The following is a 22012-nucleotide window of genomic DNA, read 5'->3' on the forward strand; positions in this document are numbered from 1 at the left end:
GTGATGATGATGTCTGTGAAGCAGTGCAGAATATGTAAGTGCACAAAATAGAAAAAGAACTGCTGGCTGTGAATCACAGATGTCTTCCTTCATATGTGGTGCAAAACAGGCCTTAGCCAGAATAGTATTAGGCTTGACGCCTTAGAGAGGCTCTGCTTTACATGTAAACATAATTGGGTGGTGGTCCATACTAGTGATGAGCGGCAGGGGTCATATTTGAATTCGCGATATTTCGCGAATATTTTGTAGAATATTCGGCGAAAATTCGAAAATTCACGTTTTTTTTTTTACTCAAAAAATCGGAAAGGTAATGATTGTGCAATATGCAAATATTCGGAATTCGAATTTTCGGATTCAAATTTTTTATTGCGAATTATTGCGAATTTTTCAACATACAACTATTAGACAAAGAAGATTATATCACTATATTAGCTAAATTGCTCTATTTGATTTTTTTTGAATATTCTCTATATTGCTATAACTTCGTTTTTTCGAATATTCGTAATATTCTAAAACAAGAATATATAGCAATATAGCGAATATTCAAAAAAACGAATATAGAGCAAAATTCGCAAACACTACTACTCCTAAAGTCAAGTATATTGCAGCCTTATTGGCCCACAAGCTAGAAGCAGTGAGGGATCATGTGTACTGATAAAAAAATTAATAAAAAAATAATAATTGAAAAAATAAAAATCAGAAAAAATTCGAATATTCGAAATTTCGAATATATATAACTATTTTCGAAGTACCTATATTCGCGATAAAAATTCGAAATTCGAATATTCGTGATCAACACTAGTCCATACCAAGAAAAGTCACATAATGTATTCAAACAAAAGACCAGGGGACAATCTTTGTGTTGAGAAAAGGTAATTAAGAGACGAATACAGGAAATAATTTTTTTACAAATACAGAATCAAACTGTGGAGTGTCTACCCCAAGAGGTAGTAATGGCGCAAAATGCCAGGATTTAAAAAAGAGCTGGAGGCATATCTGTGAGCAAATGGCGGTGAAGGTAATTAAGCTTCATTTATAAGGCATATTTCAGGCGCAGATTGCGGTGCAGCGGTTAGCTGAGCCGCAGTCTGAGACTTCTCCCCGCTCACGCCAGGTCTAAAAAAGTGGACATGGGTGGGGAAGGGGACGGGCCGGCAAGGCTCTATAATTTACCATTTCCAACGCCTGTTTCAGTCATAGCAAAAGGTCTAAATGTAAGAGAGCTCGGTAGCTGTTTTACATTTAGAGCTGATAGAAGATCCATATAAGTTATCAAGAGGCCGGTGCCACTTGAAAGGTTTATCAAAACCTTACTAAAACAATGGTCTTAATAAATGTGCCCCTTAACCCCTTAGGGACTTAGGACGTACCGGTACGCCACGTTTGCCGAGTCCTTAAGGACTCAGGGCGTACCGGTACGTCTTAACTTTAAATCACGATTGTGGCGCGGCGGGGGTTAATCGGAACAGGATGTCCGCTGAAATCATTCAGCGGGCATCCTGTCACAACGCCGGGGGGGGGGTCCCGTGACCTCCCCCGTGTCGGCGATTGCCGCAAACCGCAGGTGAATTCAGACCTGCGGTTTGCGGCTTTTACCTTATCCGGCGGGCGGCGGTGCCATCGGGTCCCCATGCGGCTGTAGGGGGGACCCAATGGCATGGAAGGCAGCGCAATGCCTTTCTGAGGCATCTTAGCTGCCTTCCGGTGACGAGCCTGTGAGATCCAATCCCCTGGATCTCACAGGCCGGAAGCTGTATGAGTAATACTCACAGTATTACTCATACAGCTAATGCATTCCAATACAGAAGTATTGGAATGCATTTTTTTTCCCCAAAAAAATAAAAAGTTTTAAGTAAAAATAAACAAAAACGTAATTTTCCCCAAATAAAGTAAAAATAATTGGTAAAAAATAGGTGAAGTATACATATTAGGTATTGCCGCGTCCGTATCGACCGGCTCTATAAACATATCACATGACCTAACCGCTCAGATGAACACCGTAAAAAATAAAAACTGTGCTAAATAAACAATTTTTTGTCACCTTACATCACAAAAAGTACAACAGCGATCAAAAAGGCGTTTGCCCACCAAAATAGTACCAATCTAACCGTCACCTCATCCCGCAAAAAATGAGCCCCTACCTGAGACAATCACCCAAAAAATAAAAAAACTATGGCTCAGAATATGGAGACACTAAAACATCATTTTTTTTGTTTCAAAAATGATATTATTGTGTAAAACTTACATAAATAAAAAAAAGTATATATATTAGGTATTGCCGCGTCCGTATCGACCGGCTCTATAAAAATATCACATGACCTAACCCCTCAGATAAACACCGTAAAAAATAAAAAATAAAAACTGTGCTAAATAAACCATTTTTTGTCACCTTACATCACAAAAAGTGTAATAGCAAGCGATCAAAAAGTCATATGCACCCCAAAATAGTTCCAATCAAACCGTCATCTCATCCCGCAAAAAATGAGACCCTACCTAAGATAATCGCCCAAAAACTGAAAAAAATATGGCTCTCAGATATGGAGACACTAAAACATGATTTTTTTTTGTTTCAAAAATGATATTGTGTAAAACTTACATAAATAAAAAAAAAGTATACATATTAGGTATCGCCGCGAATGTATCGACCGGTTCTATAAAAATATCACATGACCTAACCCCTCAGATGAACACCGTAAAAAATAAAAAATAAAAACTGTGCTAAATAAACCATTTTTTGTCACCTTACATCACAAAAAGTGTAATAGCAAGCGATCAAAAAGTCATATGCACCCCAAAATAGTGCCAATCAAACCGTCATCTCATCCCGCAAAAATCATTTTGCTTCAAAAATGAAATCATTGTGTAAAACTTACATAAATAAAAAAAAGTATACATATTAGGTATCGCAGCGTCCGTAATAACTTGCTCTATAAAAATATCACATGACCTAACCCCTCAGGTGAATACCGTAAAAAAAAAAAAAAAAAGGTGTAAAAAAAGCAATTTTTTTGTCACCTTACATCACAAAAAGTGTAACAGCAAGCGATCAAAAAGTCACACGCACCCCAAAATAGTGCCAATAAAACCATCATCTCAACCCGCAAAAATTATACCTTACCCAAGGTAATGGCCCAAAAACAGAAAAAATTATGGCTCTCAGACTATGGAAACACTAAAACATGATTTTATTTTTGTTTCAAAAAAGAAATCATTGTGTAAAACTTACATAAATGATAAAAAGTATACATATTAGGTATCGCCGCATCCGTGACAACCTGGTCTATAAAAATATCACATGATCTAACCTGTCAGAAAAATGTTGTAAATAACAAAAAATAAAAACGGTGCCAAAACAGCTATTTCTTGTTACCTTGCCTCACAAAAAGTGTAATATAGAGCAACCAAAAATCATATGTACCCTAAACTAGTACCAACAATACTGCCACCCTATCCCGTAGTTTCTAAAATGGGGTCACTTTTTTGGAGTTTCTACTCTAGGGGTGCATCAGGGGGCTTCAAATGGGACATGGTGTCAAAACAACCAGTCCAGCAAAATCTGCCTTCCAAAAACCGTATGGCATTCCTTTCCTTCTGCGCCTTGCCGTGTGCCCGTACAGCGGTTTACGACCACATATGGGGTGTTTCTATAAACTACAGAATCAGGGCCATAAATATTGAGTTTGGTTTGGCTGTAAACCTTTGCTTTGTAACTGGAAAAAAAAATATTAAAATGGAAAATCTGCCAAAAAAGTGAAATTTTTAAATTGTATCTCTATTTTCCATTAATTCTTGTGGAACACCTAAAGGGTTAACAAAGTTTTTAAAATCAGTTTTGAATACCTTGAGGGGTGTAGTTTATAGAATGGGGTCATTTTTGGGTGGTTTCTATTATGTAAGCCTCACAGAGTGACTTCAGACCTGAACTGGTCCCTAAAAATTGGGTTTTTTGAAAATATCTGAAAAATAAAGATTTGCTTCTAAACTTCTAAGCCTTGTAACATCCCCAAAAAATTAAATATCATTTCCAAAATGATCCAAACATGAAGTAGACATATGGGGAATGTAAAGTAATAACAATTTTTGGAAGTATTACTATGTATTATAGAAGAAGAGAAATTGAAATTTTTGGTAAATTTGGGGGTTCTGGGGCGGGGCTTAGGGGGTGGGCAGGGCTTACTGATTCACGCGCATAACAAAACACAAGGTGCATATTAAAATATATAACACAATATAATGACTATATAAACTGACTATGGTCTCTGCTGCACTGGTCTCTGCTGCACTGGTCTCTGCTGCACTGTACCGTATTTTTCACCCTATAAGATGCACCTAGTTTTAGAGGAGAACAATAAGAAAAAAATAAATTTCATTACACCTCAGGTCAGACCAGCAATCAGACCCCCAATGTTAATCAGACCTCAGATCAGACCCCCAATGGCTCAGATCAACCCCCAAACCTTTAGCCATCTATCAGCCCCCAATGTCAGCCATACCCCCCCCCCCCCATGTCAGCCATAAACCCCCCCAATGTCAGCCATAAGCCCCCATTAGCCCCTCATGTCAGCCATAAGCCCCCCATTAGCCCTTCATGTCAGCCATAAGCCCCCCATTAGCACCTCATGTCAGCCATAAGCCCCACATTAGCCCCTCATGTCAGCCATAAGCCCCCCATTAGCCCCTCATGTCAGCCATAAGCCCCCCATTAGCCCCTCATGTCAGCCATAAGCCCCTCATTAGCCCCTCATGTCAGCCAAAAGCCCCCCATTAGCCCCTCATGTCAGCCATAAGCCCCCCATTAGCCCTTCATGTCAGCCATTAGCGCCCTATTAGCCCCTCATGTCAGCCATAAGCCCCTCATTAGCCCTTCATGTCAGCCATAAGCCCCCCATTAGCCCCTCATGTCAGCCATAAGCCCCCCATTAGCCCCTCATGTCAGCAATAAGCCCCCCATTAGCCCCTCATGTCAGCCATAAGCCCCCATTAGCCCCTCATGTCAGCCATAAGCCCCCATTAGCCCCTCATGTCAGCCATAAGCCCCTCATGTCAGCCATAAGCCCCCCATTAGCCCCTCATGTCAGCCATAAGCCCCTCATGTCAGCCATAAGCCCCTCATGTCAGCCCCATGTCCCCCAGGTCAGCCATCAGCGCAAATAAAATAAAATAAACCACTTACCTCTCCTGCTCCTGGTCACCATCGCGATCCTCTTCTTTCTGCTGTCGGCTGGCTGTGTATAGCGGCGCACAGTGTGAGGTCACAGAGAGACCTCACGCTGTGCGCAGCCCTGCACAGCCGATAGCCGAGCCGAGGACCAGGAAGTGGTGAGTACTGATCCTTCACCGCTCTCTGTTCCTTCTGTACTAATGAAGCGCTTCCATAATGGAAGCGCTTCATTAGTACAGAGTTAAAGACTGCCCTGATTGCCGCGGCCCGGCTAACAATCTTCCAGGGCCCGGTCCTGGGCCACGGCCCGGCGGTTGGGGACCGCTCCTCTATACTACACCACACAGGAGAGCTGAAAGATCCTCTATACTACACCACACAGGAGAGCTGACAGATCCTCTATACTACACCACACAGGAGAGCCGACAGATCCTCTATACTACACCACACAGGAGAGCTGACAGATCCTCTATACTACACCACACAGGAGAGCCAACAGATCCTCTATACTACACCACACAGGAGAGCCAACAGATCCTCTATACTACACCACACAGGAGAGCTGACAGATCCTCTATACTACACCACACAGGAGAGCCGACAGATCCTCTATACTACACCACACAGGAGAGCTGACAGATCCTCTATACTACACCACACAGGAGAGCTGACAGATCCTCTATACTACACCACACAGGAGAGCCAACAGATCCTCTATACTACACCACACAGGAGAGCTGACAGATCCTCTATACTACACCGAACAGGAGAGCTGACAGATCATGTATACTACACCACACAGGAGAGCCGACAGATCCTCTATACTACACCACACAGGAGAGCCGACAGATCCTCTATACTACACCACACAGGAGAGCTGACAGATCCTCTATACTACACCACACAGCAGAGCTGACAGATCCTCTATACTACACCACACAGGAGAGCTGACAGATCCTCTATACTACACCACACAGGAGAGCCAACAGATCCTCTATACTACACCACACAGGAGAGCCAACAGATCCTCTATACTACACCACACAGGAGAGCTGACAGATCCTCTATACTACACCACACAGGAGAGCTGACAGATCCTCTATACTAAACCACACAGGAGAGCCGACAGATCCTCTATACTACACCACACAGGAGAGCCAACAGATCCTCTATACTACACCACACAGGAGAGCTGACAGATCCTCTATACTACACCACACAGGAGAGCTGACAGATCCTCTATACTACACCACACAGGAGAGCCAACAGATCCTCTATACTACACCACACAGGAGAGCCAACAGATCCTCTATACTACACCACACAGGAGAGCTGACAGATCCTCTATACTACACCACACAGGAGAGCTGACAGATCCTCTATACTAAACCACACAGGAGAGCTGACAGATCCTCTCTACTGCACCACACAGGAGAGCCAACAGATCCTCTATACTACACCACACAGGAGAGCCAACAGATCCTCTATACTACACCACACAGGAGAGCTGACAGATCCTCTATACTACACCACACAGGAGAGCCGACAGATCCTCTATACTACACCACACAGGAGAGCTGACAGATCCTCTATACTACACCACACAGGAGAGCTGACAGATCCTCTATACTACACCACACAGGAGAGCCAACAGATCCTCTATACTACACCACACAGGAGAGCCAACAGATCCTCTATACTACACCACACAGGAGAGCTGACAGATTCTCTATTCTACACCACACAGGAGAGCCGACAGATCTTCTATACTACACCACACAGGAGAGCTGACAGATCCTCTATACTACACCACACAGGAGAGCTGACAGATCCTCTATACTACACCACTCAGGAGAGCTGAAAGATCCTCTATACTACACCGCACAGTAGAGCTGACAGATCCTTTATACTACACCACACAGGAGAGCTGACAGATCCTCTATACTACACCACACAGGAGAGCTGACAGATCCTCTATACTACACCACACAGGAGATCTGAAAGATCCTTTATACTACACCACACAGGAGAGCTGACAGATCCTTTATACTACACCACACAGGAGAGCTGACAGATCCTCTATACTACACCACACAGGAGAGCTGACAGATCCTCTATACTACACCACACAGGAGAGCTGAAAGATCCTTTATACTACACCACACAGGAGAGCTGACAGATCTTCTATACTACACCACACAGGAGAGCTGACAGATCCTCTATACTACACCACAAAGGAGAGCTGACAGATCCTCTATACTACACCACACAGGAGAGCTGACAGATCCTCTATACTACACCACACAGGAGAGCTGACAGATCCTCTATACTACACCACACAGGAGAGCTGACAGAACCTTTATACTACACCAGACAGGAGAGCTGACAGATCTTCTATACTACACCACACAGGAGAGCTGACAAATCCTCTATACTACACCAGACAGGAGAGCTGACAGATCCTCTGTACTACACCACACAGGAGAGCCGACAGATCCTCTATACTACACCACACAGGAGAGCAGACAGATTCTCACAGTTTCTATCCAACAAAGCTAGATCCAGCCGTGTCACATACAGTATCTCAGGAAAATGAGTACAATTATTATTATTTTTTTTTTCATGGAACAACACTGAAGATCTGACACTTTAATACAATTTTAAGTAGTCAGTGTATGGCCTGTATAACAGTGTCAATTGGGCGTGCCCTCAAAATAACAACACACAGCCATTAATGTCTAAACCGCAGGCAACAAAGGTCAGTACACCTCTATGTGAAAAATGGCCAAATTGTGCCCAATGTGTGAATATTTTTTGTGTCCACCATTATTTTCTAGCACTGCCTTAACTCACTTGGGCATTGAGTTCACCAGAGCTTCACAGGTTGCCACTGAAATCCTCTTTCACTCCTCCATGATGACATGGTAGAGCTGGTGGATTTTCGGGACCTTGCGCTTCTCCACCTTCCATTTGAGGATGCCTGAGAGATGCTCAATAAGTTTTAGGTCTGGAGACATGCTTGGCCAATCCAACACCATTACCCTGGATTTCTTTAGCAAGGCAGTGGTCGTCTTGGAGGTGTGTTTGAGGTTGTTATCATGTTGGAATGCTGCCTTGCGGACCAGTTTCCGAAGAGAGGGATCATACTCTTCTTCAGTATGTCACAGGACATGTTGGCATTCATGGTTCACTCAATGAACTGTTGCTCTCCACAGCAGACAGCACTCATGCAACCCCAAACCATGACACTCCCACCACCATGCTTGACTGTAGTCAAGACACACTTGTCTTTGTACTCTTCACCTGGTTGCCGCCACACACGCTTGACACCATCTGAACCAAATACGTTTATCTTGGTCTCATCAGACCACAGTACTTGGTTCCAGTAATCCAAGTCCTTAGTGGCGGGCTTTCTTGTGCATCATCTTTAGAAGAGGTTTCCTTCTGGGATGACGGTCATGCAGACCAATTTGATGCAGCATGCGGTATATGGTCTGAGCACAGACAGGCTGACCGCTCAACCCCTTTAACATCTGCAGAAATGCCAGCAGCACTCATGCGTCTATTTTGAAAAGAAAATCTCTGGATATGACACTGGGCACGTGCACTCAACTTCTTTGGTCGACCATGGCGAGGCCTGTTCTGAGTGGAACCTGTCTTGTTAAACTGCTGCATGGTCTTGGTCAATGTGCTGCAGCTCAGTTTCAGGGTATTAGCAATCTTCTTATAGCCTAGGCCCTCTTAATGTAGAGCAACTATTATTTTTTTTCAGATCTTCAGAGCTCTTTACCATGAGGAGCCATTTTGAACTTCTGGTGACCAGTATAAGAGAGTGTGAGAGCAATAACACCAAATTTTACATACCTGCTCCCAGTGTCATACTGCCAATATAAGCAGACCATGCAGCTGCTATGGGGCCTGGATGCAAGGAAGGCCCCACCCAGGGGCGTAACTAGAAGTGACTGGGCCCCATAGCAAATATTTGTAAGGGCCCCTCCAGCGCGCTTCGCACCTCTCTCCTCCTGTGTAAACCCCACTCCTTTGGCACAGTGTAGCGGTATACTGTATATTGTGTGGCACAGTGGATGCTATATGTGTATAACATAAACATATTTCATATGAAAACTTACAGTTACTTGACCCTTGGGGATCTCGGACACCACTTCAACACTTGGCCGGGGGCTCGGTGGAGCTGATGTTGTGCTTTATCCTAATGAGAAAGATTTCATAATAAGGATTTGGAGAAGGAGCAGAGGGATAGCAGAGCAGGGGGAGGCTGGTGCTGCTACTAGGGGGGTCATACCATGGGGGAGTAATAAAGCCCACTATAATGCCCCCCCAGTAGTAATAATTCTCCTTATAATATGACAGTGCAAAAATACCCCCTTGTAATGCCCCCAGATGAGCTAATGTCCCCATAGTGCCCCCATAGTGCCCCATAATGTCCCAGTATAAAATACCCCTATATAGTGCCCCCAGTAAATTCCCCCATAGTGATCCTCTCCCCCCTTCCTGCTAGTGCCCCTATAATGTACCAGTATAAAATGACCCATATTTAGTGCCCCTGTAGATGCCCCTCAGTGTCCGGCCTCTGATAGGCTGCCGGCCTAGTGTCCCCCATAATGCCCCCCAATAATGTGCCAGTAAGTGTCCCCATAGATGCCCCCCCACATGTCCCAGTATCATAGTGCCACCCCCCCCAAATGTGCCAGTATCAAGTGCCTCTCTCCTTCCCACCCCCATGTGCCAGTATCATAGTGCCAAACCCCCCATGTGCCAGTATCAAGTGCCAACCCCACTTATGTGCCAGTATCAAGTGCCAACCCCCCCCACATGCCAGTATCAAGTGCCTCTCTCCTCCCCCCCATGTCCCAGTATCAAAGTGCCATCTCCCCCCCCCCACAAAAAAGTGCCAGTATGAAGTGCCTCTCTCCCTCCCCCCCATGTGCCAGTATCAGGTGCCAACCCCCCCCATGTGCCAGTATCAGGTGCCTCTCCCCCCCCAGGTGTCAGTATCAGGTGCAACCCCCCTCCCCCCCCAGATATCAGTATCAAGTGCCTCTCTCCTCCCCCCATGCCCCAGTATCATAGTGCCATCTCCCACCCCCACAAAAAAAGTGCCAGTATCAAGTGCCTCTCTCCCTCCCCCCATGTGCCAGTATCAGGTGCCAACCCCTCTCCCCCCCATGTGCCACTATCAGGTGCCTCTCCCCCCCCCCCATGTGCCACTATCAGGTGCCAACCCCCCCCCAGGTGCCAGTATCAGGTGCCAACCCCCCTCCCCCCATGTGCCAATATCAAGTGCCCCCCGCTCCCCCCATAGCAGTAACAGTCGGGTATTAAAAAATAATAATAAACACTTCTACTTACCTCCATGTCAGCGATGCGATGCAGCCTCTTCCTGTATGTCCATATATGGAGTCAGTGCTTGTATTTCAGAAAAGTTTCTGCTGGGATTCGAACCCACGACCTTCTGTATCAGAGGCAAAGCAGCTAACCACAAGACCATAAGAGCTGCCTTGCTGCTGACTGAAAAAATATGAGACTTCTACTGTTATAGCTGGCCAAGTGTACTTCTATACACATGACAGCTGCTCATATATAGAGATATAGCAGAGCTGAGTGTGCTGGGACAGCTGTCATATAGAGATATAGCAGTGCTGGGTGTGTTGGGGCAGCTGTCATGTGTATAGATAGTACACTTAGCCAGCTATAACAGTAGAAGTCTCATATTTTTTCAATCAGTTGCAATGCCTCCTTTATGGCTGTGTGGGTAAATGCTTTGCCACTGATACATTGGAGGTTGTGGGTTCAAATCCCAGACACATCAGGAGACTTTAGGAGACAGTAAGATTAGATCACATTAGCGAGGGGGCCTGGTCAGCCGCCGCTGCTGTGAAGGGGCCCTGAACATTAAGACAAGAATTGATATTTAACTAACTTGAAAATAAACTGTCACACACGCTGCCGGGGCGCCGGGCTCCGAAGCAGCTGCTTCCCCGGTAGTTACGCCACTGCCTGGCTGTCTGTGTGTGTTAATAAAAAAAACAGAATGCGGTCCGGACGGGATCCCTACGCCACTGGCCCCACCACTTTTCTTCTGTTCCAGGCCCTGCTTGCTTCCCCTATGCTCAGTCAGGGCTCCGGAGTGGGGAATTTCCCAGCTTAGAAGTCCCTGCTTTGACTCCATATATGGATGTGCCCATAATTATTCATACCCCTGGCAAATTTTGACTTAAAGTTACCTTTATTCAACCAGCAAGTCATTTTTTTTTACGGGAAATGACATAGGTGTCTCCCAAAAGATAATAAGACAATGTACAAGAGGCATTATTGTGGAAAAAAAAACATTTCTCAGCTTTTATTTACGTTTGAGCAAAAAGTGTCCAGTCCAAAATTATTCATACCCTTCTCAATAATCAATAGAAAAGCCTTTATTGGCTATTACAGCAATCAAACGCTTCCTATAATTGCAGACCAGCTTTTTGCATGTCTCAACGGGTATTTTTGCCCATTCATCTTAAGCAATAAGCTCCAAATCTTTCAGGTTGGAGGGTCTTCTTGTCATCTCCCTGATCTTTAGCTCCCTCCACAGATTCTCAATTGGATTCAAGTCTGGACTCTGGCTGGGCCACTCCAAAACGTTAATGTTGTTGTCTGCTAACCATTTCTTCACCACTTTTGCTGTGTGTTTTGGGTCATTGTCATGCTGAAATGTCCACTGGTGCCCAAGGCCAAGTTTCTCTGCAGACTGCCTGAGGTTGTCGTTGAGAATCCTCATGTATTGCTCTTTTTTCATGGTGCCGTTTACTGTGAGTAGGTTCCCTGGTCCATTGGCTGAAAACACCCCCAAAGCATTAGGTTCCCACCACCATGTTTGACAGTGGGGATGGTGTTCTTTGGGTTGAAGGCTTCTTCTTTTTTACGCCAACTAGACACGTTTTGCTCAAATGTAAATAAAAGCTGAGAAATGTTTTTTTTTTTCCACAATAATGCCTCTTGTACATTGTCTTATTATCTTTTGGGAGAAACCTATGTCATTTCCCGTCAAAACATTACTTGCTGGTTGAATAAAAGTAACTTTAAGTCAAAATTTGCACTGTATATGGATTCAGTGTTATGAACGGGGTATTCCCAAGCATGGTCACTATGCTTGGGGGACACCCTGTGTATACAAGTCTAATTTAGACTCTATTTTCGAAATGTTTCAGTGAGGATTAAAACTCACAACCATCTACATTAAAGACAAGAACCTTAACCACTCGGCTATAGAGCTCAATGTTAAGTAGCTAATGAAAAACCTCATAGATGTTTCTCCCATACAAGAGAAACTTCTATGTGGTTTAACTTCTATGATGTTTTTCAGCAATGACTTAGCATTAAGCTCTATAGCCCAGTGGTTAAGGTTCTTGCCTTTAGTGTGGATGGTTGTGAGTGCAAATCCCCACAGAAAAGTTTTAAAAATAGAGTCTAAATAAAACTTCAATACAAGGACTCACTTCATAATTTCTTTTTTTCTTGTCATCGTGATATTCTGACCCTCATAACTTTTTTATAGTTATGTCTATGGAGATTTCTGTGGGCTCATTTTTTTGTGGTACGATCTGTTATTTTGGCAATACCATTTTGGGGTGTGTATGACTTGATCACTTCTTATTCAAATTTTTTTTGGCAATAAAGTGATGAAAAAAACTTGAATCGGACTTTTTTAAAATATTTTTCTGTTACGCCATTCACCATATGGGCTAACTTTTTAAAATACTTTAATAGTATGGGCGTTTTCATATGCGGCGATGCCCATAATGCTATTTTTTATTTTTTTTTATTTTGGAGAATGGGGGTGATTTACATTTTTTATTTTTTTTATATTTTCAAAACATTTTTTTTTACTTTTTGTTAGGTCCCCCAAGTGGACCACAACTTACAATCATCAGATGTAAATTGCTCCATTAGTCTGTATAGAAATCACTACATCATAGTTCAGTGCTGCCACCTAGTGGCCTAAACTGGGATATATCACAATGATCCTGGAAGCCGAGTACAGGCTGTGGCTTATTTATAGAACAGGGTGCTTTTCCCGATCTCCCCTGGGGAAAAGCGCACCTGAAGAGGAATCCCACACTTCCGGTTTTTAACACTCTCAGATGCCGTGAGTGAGGGAAACTCATTGCTGTGAGGGGAAGGGGCATGTGGCGTATTCTGGGGCCATAAGGGTGAAGAACTGTTGCATTTTGGGGGCATAATAGGGGTTGGATAACTATTTTAACCATTAATCATTTTTCTTCCCTATCTTCCTTGAGTCATTACTTTTTTATTTTTCTGCTCACATATCCATATGGGGGCTTATTTTTTGCAGTACAAGTTGTACATTAATATGGCATACAATGTAGTGGGAAGCAGGCAAAAAAAATCCAAATGGAGTGAAATAGAAAAAAAATTAAATTCCTCCCCCATTTTACGGTTTTTGTTCCTACGGTGTTCCCTTTGTGGCCAAACTGACCTGTGCCCTTCAGTCTCTGGGTCAGTAGGAATACAATGGGGGGGGTGGCAGGGGAGGAGCCAGGGCAGGTGGTGGGATGGGCTAGGCTGGGTAGTGGGCGGAGTTAGGGGGCCCAATTCAGATTCTTGCTATGGGGCCCAATGATTTCTATGTACGCCCCTGCCTGCTCCCCATTCACACCTGAGACCTTGTAACACTAACCAGTCACATGACACATTTTGACCATTTTCACTTAGGGGTGTACTCACTTTTGTTGCCAGCGGTTTAGACATTAATGGCTGTGTGTTGAGTTATTTTGAGGGCACACCAAATTTACATATACTTATACAAGCTGTGCACTGACTACTTTTCTTCAGCGTTGTCCCATGAAAAGATATAATAAAATATTTACATATATTTACTAAAGTATTCAGATCCAGGTTCTGGTTTGAAAACTGTATAATATATTTCATGGGACAACCTCTTTAATGTACGCTATGGCTTAAATTTAATGGTATTATTCCTTTTCTTTTCGGTTGATAAAAAGGGATTCATTTCAACTATATACTGTATGTAGCAGCTACCACTGTTGACCGGCATTTGACATTAATACTGTGAATGAGTAGCACCATGCAAATAGTGTAGGCATACTCCATTATTGGGACAGTACACCACGGCAGTTACAATATCAGCTGCTGCAACTGTATATGGACCATTCCCAGAGGGGTATCTAAAGGCTCATGGACCCTGGTGCAAGAGTTCAGCTTGGGCCCCCTTTCCCTCAGTGCTTTGTGGCCCGGGGCAGGGAAGCACATAGCCTTTGTGCTGCCTGAGGCAAAAATTGAAACGGCACCCACTACGAAAAAAGTCTTGACCTAACCCCTTCTCTCCAGCCAGAGGTGTTACTTGACCAGCATGCACTTTCTATCATACTGGTGTCTTCTTATGCACCACAAGGGTCTTTGGGCCCCCTCAGGCTCCTGGGCACGGTAGCAACTGCTACCTCTGCATCCCATATAGCTACTCCCCTGACCGCTCCATTGTAAAAATGACTGTTAAAGGGGCTGTCTTACTTTAGAAAATTGTATATATCATGTAGAAAAAGTTAATACAAGGCACTTACTAACATATTGTAATTGTCCATATTGAGACCTTTGCTGGTATTATATATTGTTTTTCATTGCATTATGCACTGCTCATATTCAGGGGTTACGACCAACATACAGTCCAGCAGCGATGGCCATAGGAAAAAGTGCCTAAGTGAACTCGTATGGTACCAACCACCAGAGAAGCCAGCAGCTTTTTTCTACAACTGCTGGATTGTAGGGTGGTTGTAACTAGAGTTGAGCGAACACCTGGAAGTTCGGGTTCGAGAAGTTCGGCCGAACTTCCCGGAAATGTTCGGGTTCGGGATCCGAACCCGACCCGAACTTCGTCCCGAACCCGAACCCCATTGAAGTCAATGGGGACCCGAACTTTTGGGCACTAAAAAGGCTGTAAAACAGCCCAGGAAAGAGCTAGAGGGCTGCAAAAGGCAGCAACATGTAGGTAAATCCCCTGCAAACAAATGTAGATAGGGAAATGAATTAAAATAAAAAAATAAATAAAATTAACCAATATCAATTGGACAGAGGTCCCATAGCAGAGAATCAGTCTCTTCATGCCATAGCAAAGAATTTGGCTTCATGTCAGCAGAGAATCAATCACTTCATGCCATAGCAGAGAATCTGGCTTCATGTCAGCGCAGAATCAGTCTTCATGTCATAGCAGAGAATCAGGCTTCACGTCACCCACCACTGGAACAGGCCACTGTCACATATTTAGGCCCCGGCACCCAGACAGAGGAGAGAGGTCCCGTAACAGAGAATAAGGCCTTATGTCAGCACAGAATCTGTCTTCATGTCATAGCAGAGAATCAGGCTTCACGTCACCCACCACTGGAACAGGCCACTGTCACATATTTAGGCCCCGGCACCCAGACAGAGGAGAGAGGTCCCGTAACAGAGAATCTGGCCTTATGTCAGCGCAGAATCAGTCTTCATGTCATAGCAGAGAATCAGGCTTCACGTCACCCACCACTGGAACAGGCCACTGTCACATATTTAGGCCCCGGCACCCAGACAGAGGAGAGAGGTCCCGTAACAGAGAATATGGCCTTATGTCAGCGCAGAATCTGTCTTCATGTCATAGCAGAGAATCAGGCTTCACGTCACCCACCACTGGAACAGGCCACTGTCACATATTTAGGCCCCAGCACCCAGACAGAGGAGAGAGGTCCCGTAACAGAGAATCTGGCCTTATGTCAGCGCAGAATCTGTCTTCATGTCATAGCAGAGAATCAGGCTTCACGTCACCCACCACTGGAACAGGCCACTGTCACATATTTAGGCCCCGGCACCCAGACAGAGGAGAGAGGTCCCGTAACAGAGAATCTGGCCTTATGTCAGCACAGAATCTGTCTTCATGTCATAGCAGAGAATCAGGCTTCACGTCACCCACCACTGGAACAGGCCACTGTCACATATTTAGGCCCCGGCACCCAGACAGAGGAGAGAGGTCCCGTAACAGAGAATCTGTCCTTATGTCAGCGCAGAATCAGTCTTCATGTCATAGCAGAGAATCAGGCTTCACGTCACCCACCCACTGGAACAGGCCACTGTCACATATTTAGGCCCAGGCACCCAGACAGAGGAGAGAGGTCCCGTAACAGAGAATCTGGCCTTATGTCAGCACAGAATCAGTCTTCATGTCATAGCAGAGAATCAGGCTTCACGTCACCCACCACTGGAACAGGCCACTGTCACATATTTAGGCCCCGGCACCCAGACAGAGGAGAGAGGTCCCGTAACAGAGAATCTGGCCTTATGTCAGCACAGAATCTGTCTTCATGTCATAGCAGAGAATCAGGCTTCACGTCACCCACCACTGGAACAGGCCACTGTCACATATTTAGGCCCCGGCACCCAGACAGAGGAGAGAGGTCCCGTAACAGAGAATCTGGCCTTATGTCAGCGCAGAATCAGTCTTCATGTCATAGCAGAGAATCAGGCTTCACGTCACCCACCACTGGAACAGGCCACTGTCACATATTTAGGCCCCGGCACCCAGACAGAGGAGAGAGGTCCCGTAACAGAGAATATGGCCTTATGTCAGCGCAGAATCTGTCTTCATGTCATAGCAGAGAATCAGGCTTCACGTCACCCACCACTGGAACAGGCCACTGTCACATATTTAGGCCCCAGCACCCAGACAGAGGAGAGAGGTCCCGTAACAGAGAATCTGGCCTTATGTCAGCGCAGAATCTGTCTTCATGTCATAGCAGAGAATCAGGCTTCACGTCACCCACCACTGGAACAGGCCACTGTCACATATTTAGGCCCCGGCACCCAGACAGAGGAGAGAGGTCCCGTAACAGAGAATCTGGCCTTATGTCAGCACAGAATCTGTCTTCATGTCATAGCAGAGAATCAGGCTTCACGTCACCCACCACTGGAACAGGCCACTGTCACATATTTAGGCCCCGGCACCCAGACAGAGGAGAGAGGTCCCGTAACAGAGAATCTGTCCTTATGTCAGCGCAGAATCAGTCTTCATGTCATAGCAGAGAATCAGGCTTCACGTCACCCACCCACTGGAACAGGCCACTGTCACATATTTAGGCCCAGGCACCCAGACAGAGGAGAGAGGTCCCGTAACAGAGAATCTGGCCTTATGTCAGCACAGAATCAGTCTTCATGTCATAGCAGAGAATCAGGCTTCACGTCACCCACCACTGGAACAGGCCACTGTCACATATTTAGGCCCCGGCACCCAGACAGAGGAGAGAGGTCTCGTAACAGAGAATCTGGCCTTATGTCAGCGCAGAATCAGTCTTCATGTCATAGCAGAGAATCAGGCTTCACGTCACCCACCACTGGAACAGGCCACTGTCACTGTTGCGGAGCTTCACGGTATACCCTCAATATCTTCACTTAAATCCCCTTGTAGCTGAAGAAGCAGGTCAATAACCAAGAGACAATTTCCCCAGTGACTGGACGACACACAGTTTGGGAGTCAACTGACTTTACTAGGCATGCGCACCTGGTTTCAAACTGCCAACAGCCTCATTTACATACAATACATAGATTACTATGGTACAAGGAAAAGTGGGGTCAGACAATAGCAAGGGCTAATGGGAGGTTGAGGGGGGACACTGCAGCTATTTTACACAGGTCTCCCAGTGTCCCTGAGACAACACCCTGCTGGGGAAACAATAGGACAGAAAAAGGGAGAAGGTGAAGAGGTACAGACAAGAAAGACATTCTGTAAGTGGCTAGGTTTGCCACAATGCTCCCCCAGAACCAAGCCGGCATACACAGTCTGATCCCAACGGATCGGCTTGGGGATGTCCGGAGGAGCGCTCACAGATCACTTTTCAAGTTCAGTTTGTCTGAATAACCCGTCGGCGTTGCCATTTTGCTTCCCAGGGTGGTAGTGGATGGTAAAGTCAAAAGGCTGCAGCGCCAAACTCCAGCGCAGCAGCCGGGCATTGTCTCCTGACACCCTGTTCAGCCACACCAACGGGTTGTGATCTGTGAGTAAGGAAAAGGGTTGTCCGTACAAATAGGGCTGCAGCTTTTTAAGGGCCCACACCACGGCCAGGCATTCTTTTTCTATGGCGGCGTAGCTCACTTCACGGGGTAAAAGTTTTCTGCTTAAGTAAGCCACTGAATGCTCACCGCCATCTTCTCTGACTTGGCTCAGTACTGCCCCCAATCCAAACATAGAAGCGTCTGTGTGGACGAGAAAGCGTTTAGTTGGATCAGGGGCGGCAAGTACAGGTGAATGCACAAGAGCCGTTTTTAGTTGCTGGAATGCCTGCTCACACTCTGGGGTCCAGACTACTATCTTAGGGAGATTCTTGCGGGTTAAATCTGTGAGGGGTTTGGCCAGGGTACTGTAGTTGGGTACAAATTTACGGTAGTATCCTGCGGTACCTAGGAATGCCAGTACTTGAGTTTTGGTACGAGGGGTTGGCCATTTGGCTACAGCCTCTACCTTAGCCGGTTCGGGTTTTTGTTGGCCGCTCCCTACCCGGTGTCCTAGGTATTGGACTTCTGCCATCCCTATATGGCACTTACTGGGTTTCAGAGTTAATCCTGCCTCCCTAATACGGTCTAGTACGGCTCCTATGTGGGTCAGGTGTTCAGTCCAGGAGTGGCTGAAGATCGCTATATCATCTAGATAGGCGCAAGCGTACTCCTGGAACCAATCCAATAGCCTATCCGCCAACCTCTTTACCGCATACCTGAATCCGTAAAGGATAATATGCGCAAGGAAATTGAAGAAATGCTACAACTAGGAGTCATAGAGCACTCTGAAAGCCCTTGAGCCTCCCCAGTAGTTCTGGTGCCGAAGCGGGATGGGACTACCCGCTTCTGCGTAGACTACCGAGGCTTAATGATAAGACCGTATCCGATGCCTACCCTATGCCCCGGATAGACGAGCTCCTGAACAAAATGGCCAGGGGCCAATACCTCACCACAATAGATCTTTGTAAGGGGTATTGGCAGATTCCCCTAGCCGAAGACGCCATCCCTAAGTCGGCGTTTGTCACCCCGTTGCGATCACTTTCATGGACTCGCTGGGAAGGACGGCGTTCCCAATCTTCCTCACCTCCGCCATGGCAGGAGAGCGCGTCAGGAGAGCCGCCGCTCTCCTGTATGGCTCTCCTGCCATGGCGGAGGTGAGGAAGATTGGGAACGCCGTCCTTCCCAGCGAGTCCATGAAAGTGATCGCAGAGTCCATAGGAGTGTCCCAGATAACCGAGGAAACCTGCCAGCTGCTCACACAGGAAGTCAGCTTCAGGATCAAGAAGTCTTCCAGGATGCCATGAAGTTCATGCATGTTGGCAAGAGACAGAAGCTGAACCCCAGCGACATTGATTTTGCGCTCAAACTGAAGAACTGAGAACCATTAGTATTGGGGCCGGCATTGGCCATACTGAGCAGGACTTCCCGGTCATGCTTGTAATGGAAGTTTTCATCCTCAAATTTCTCTCCGTATACTTTTTCCGCCAGTGCTCAGGTGTAAGAAGCCGGTGAACAGTTATAGGAAATTGTCCGCAGGGAGAACATGGCTAACGCGGTTCCCAACAGCAGGCCGTCCAATCCGGACAACCCGCGGGTGTTCTTTGATGTGGAGGTGGGAGGCGAACAGGTTGGCCGGATTGTGATAGAGTTGTTTGCTGATGTGGTTCCAAAAACGGCTGAAAATTTCCGAGCGCTGTGCACTGGCGGAAAAAGGGCGGATAGGGGTCTGCCCTGGTGTTTCTACCCTGTGGGTGGCTAACGGGGTGTACCCGGGGAGATTAGAAAAAGTGGTTCCCTTTTCCCTTATTAGACTATGAGCCTGTGCCCTTTCCTGGGGACTCAGCCGTTCACCTAACTGAACCTCTTCCAGGTCCTCTTTCTGGCCCTCTTTCTCTAGGAGGTCTGGGAGAGGTAAATTGTCAAAGTCCTCTGCGGCAGAGGCACAAATAGCGGTCACCTCTTCTATGCGCTCGTAGTAGGGCTTCAGCATGTTCACATGGAGCATGCGTCTGCCCCCTGCTCCAGCGCACGGGCCGATCACATAGGTGGTATCGCAGATTTGCTCCACCACCTTGTATGGGCCCTGCCAGGAGGCCTGCAGCTTGTCATTAGGGACTGGCCGTAGGATTAACACCTTCTGCCCGACCTGAAAGCTGCGGTCCCTGGCCCCCTTATCGTACCATCTGCGCTGTCGTTGTTGGGCCGCTTGGAGGTTAGTACGTACCGTCTGGGTCAGAGCCTCCAAGCGTTCCCTAAACTCCAGCACGTATGGGACAATAGGGGTACCATTCGTAGTTACCCCTCCCTCCCAGTGTTCTCTGATAAGGTCTAAGGGACCCCTCACTCTCCTCCCGAACAATAATTCAAAAGGGGAGAATCCCGTGGATTCTTGGGGTACTTCCCTATAGGCAAAGAGCAAGTGGGGCAAAAACCGTTCCCAGTCTTTTTGAGTGTCTATGAACGTGCGGATCATCTGTTTAAGTGTTCCGTTAAACCGTTCATAGAGCCCGTTGGACTGGGGGTGGTAGGCGGAGTTTAAGATCGGTTTCACCCCACACACTTTCCAGAGTTGGTGGGTGACCTCTGCAGTGAACTGGGTGCCCCTATCCGAAATAATCTCCCGGGGAAATCCCATACGGGAGAATATTCGCATAAGGGCATCGGCTATAGTCTCTGCATGTACATTGGTCAACGCCACTGCCTCTGGGTATCTAGTGGCGTAGTCCACTACGGTCAAGATGTATTTCTTGCCGGAGGGACTGGGTTTCGCTAGGGGTCCTATTATGTCTACAGCTACTCGACTGAAGGGTTCTTCAATTATGGGCAGGGATCTGAGTTTGGCTTTATAGCGATCCCCTCTCTTCCCTACCCTCTGGCAGGTATCGCACGTTTGACAGTATTGTCTAATATCCTTTGAGATACCTGGCAGAAGAAGTTCTGCGTCAGCCGATGTTTCGTTCGACTGATTCCTAAATGTCCTGATAATGGTATATCATGCGCGATGCGCAGCAACTCTTGTCTATACTTTCGGGGTACCACTAACTGCTTAGTGGGCACGGGTATGGACCCTGCTACTACCTTCTCTGCATAGCGGTATATGAGACCTTTGTCCCAAGCATATCTCTCTCCCTCCAACCCTCCTTGGTCCTTGTTTATCCTATCTTTATATACCTGCAGGGAGGGATCTAGGGCCACCTCACTGCCAAATTCCAGGGGGGCATCCTAGGGGAGAATAGAAGGGGTGTGTGGCATATTGTTTACCTGAGCCTCAGTGTGATCGGATGGAGCCGTGGTGCGTGCTTGCTGCCGGGTAACAACCGGGTAGGCCTCTTGGATAGTTTGTTGAGGGACAAAAGCAGAGGTGAGCTCCCCCAAGTCGTTGCCCAAAATAACATCAGCGGGCAAATCCTGCATAATTCCCACCTCCACGTTTCCATGCCCTGCCCCCCAATTCAAATGCACCTTGGCAGTGGGAACTTTGTAAATTGCTCCCCCTGCCACCCGTACAGCTACACAGTCTCCGGTGAGGGTGTGCTTAGGCACCAAATGATTTCGGACCAGGGTTAACGTGGCCCCAGAGTCACGTAATCCTTGTATACTCTTCCCCTCCATGTGTACCACCTGGCGGTGCCCTTGGCGGTTGTCTGAGGCAGCTTGTATGGGGTTTACCTCGTGTAGGATCCCCAGAGGCTCTTCTTTTGAGGTGACTGTGGATGTTGGGAGCACAGATTCTCTTTGGCAGCAGTGTACTGCAACCCGATTGGGGGGAGGAGGACCCTGGTGGTTCCAGTTCTGGCGAGG

At 46.4% G+C, this 22012-nt stretch overlaps 1 protein-coding gene across 1 annotated transcript in view; it reads left to right on the top strand.

The window, feature by feature from the left end:
• The window catches only part of LOC120988562 (venom factor-like), a 170604-nt gene that overhangs the window by 84981 nt on the left and 63611 nt on the right, over nt 1-22012 (top strand). The window lies entirely within an intron of this gene.

This window comes from Bufo bufo, chromosome 1 (genome assembly GCF_905171765.1).
Source record: "Bufo bufo chromosome 1, aBufBuf1.1, whole genome shotgun sequence".
NCBI classification, from domain to species: Eukaryota; Metazoa; Chordata; class Amphibia; order Anura; family Bufonidae; genus Bufo; species Bufo bufo.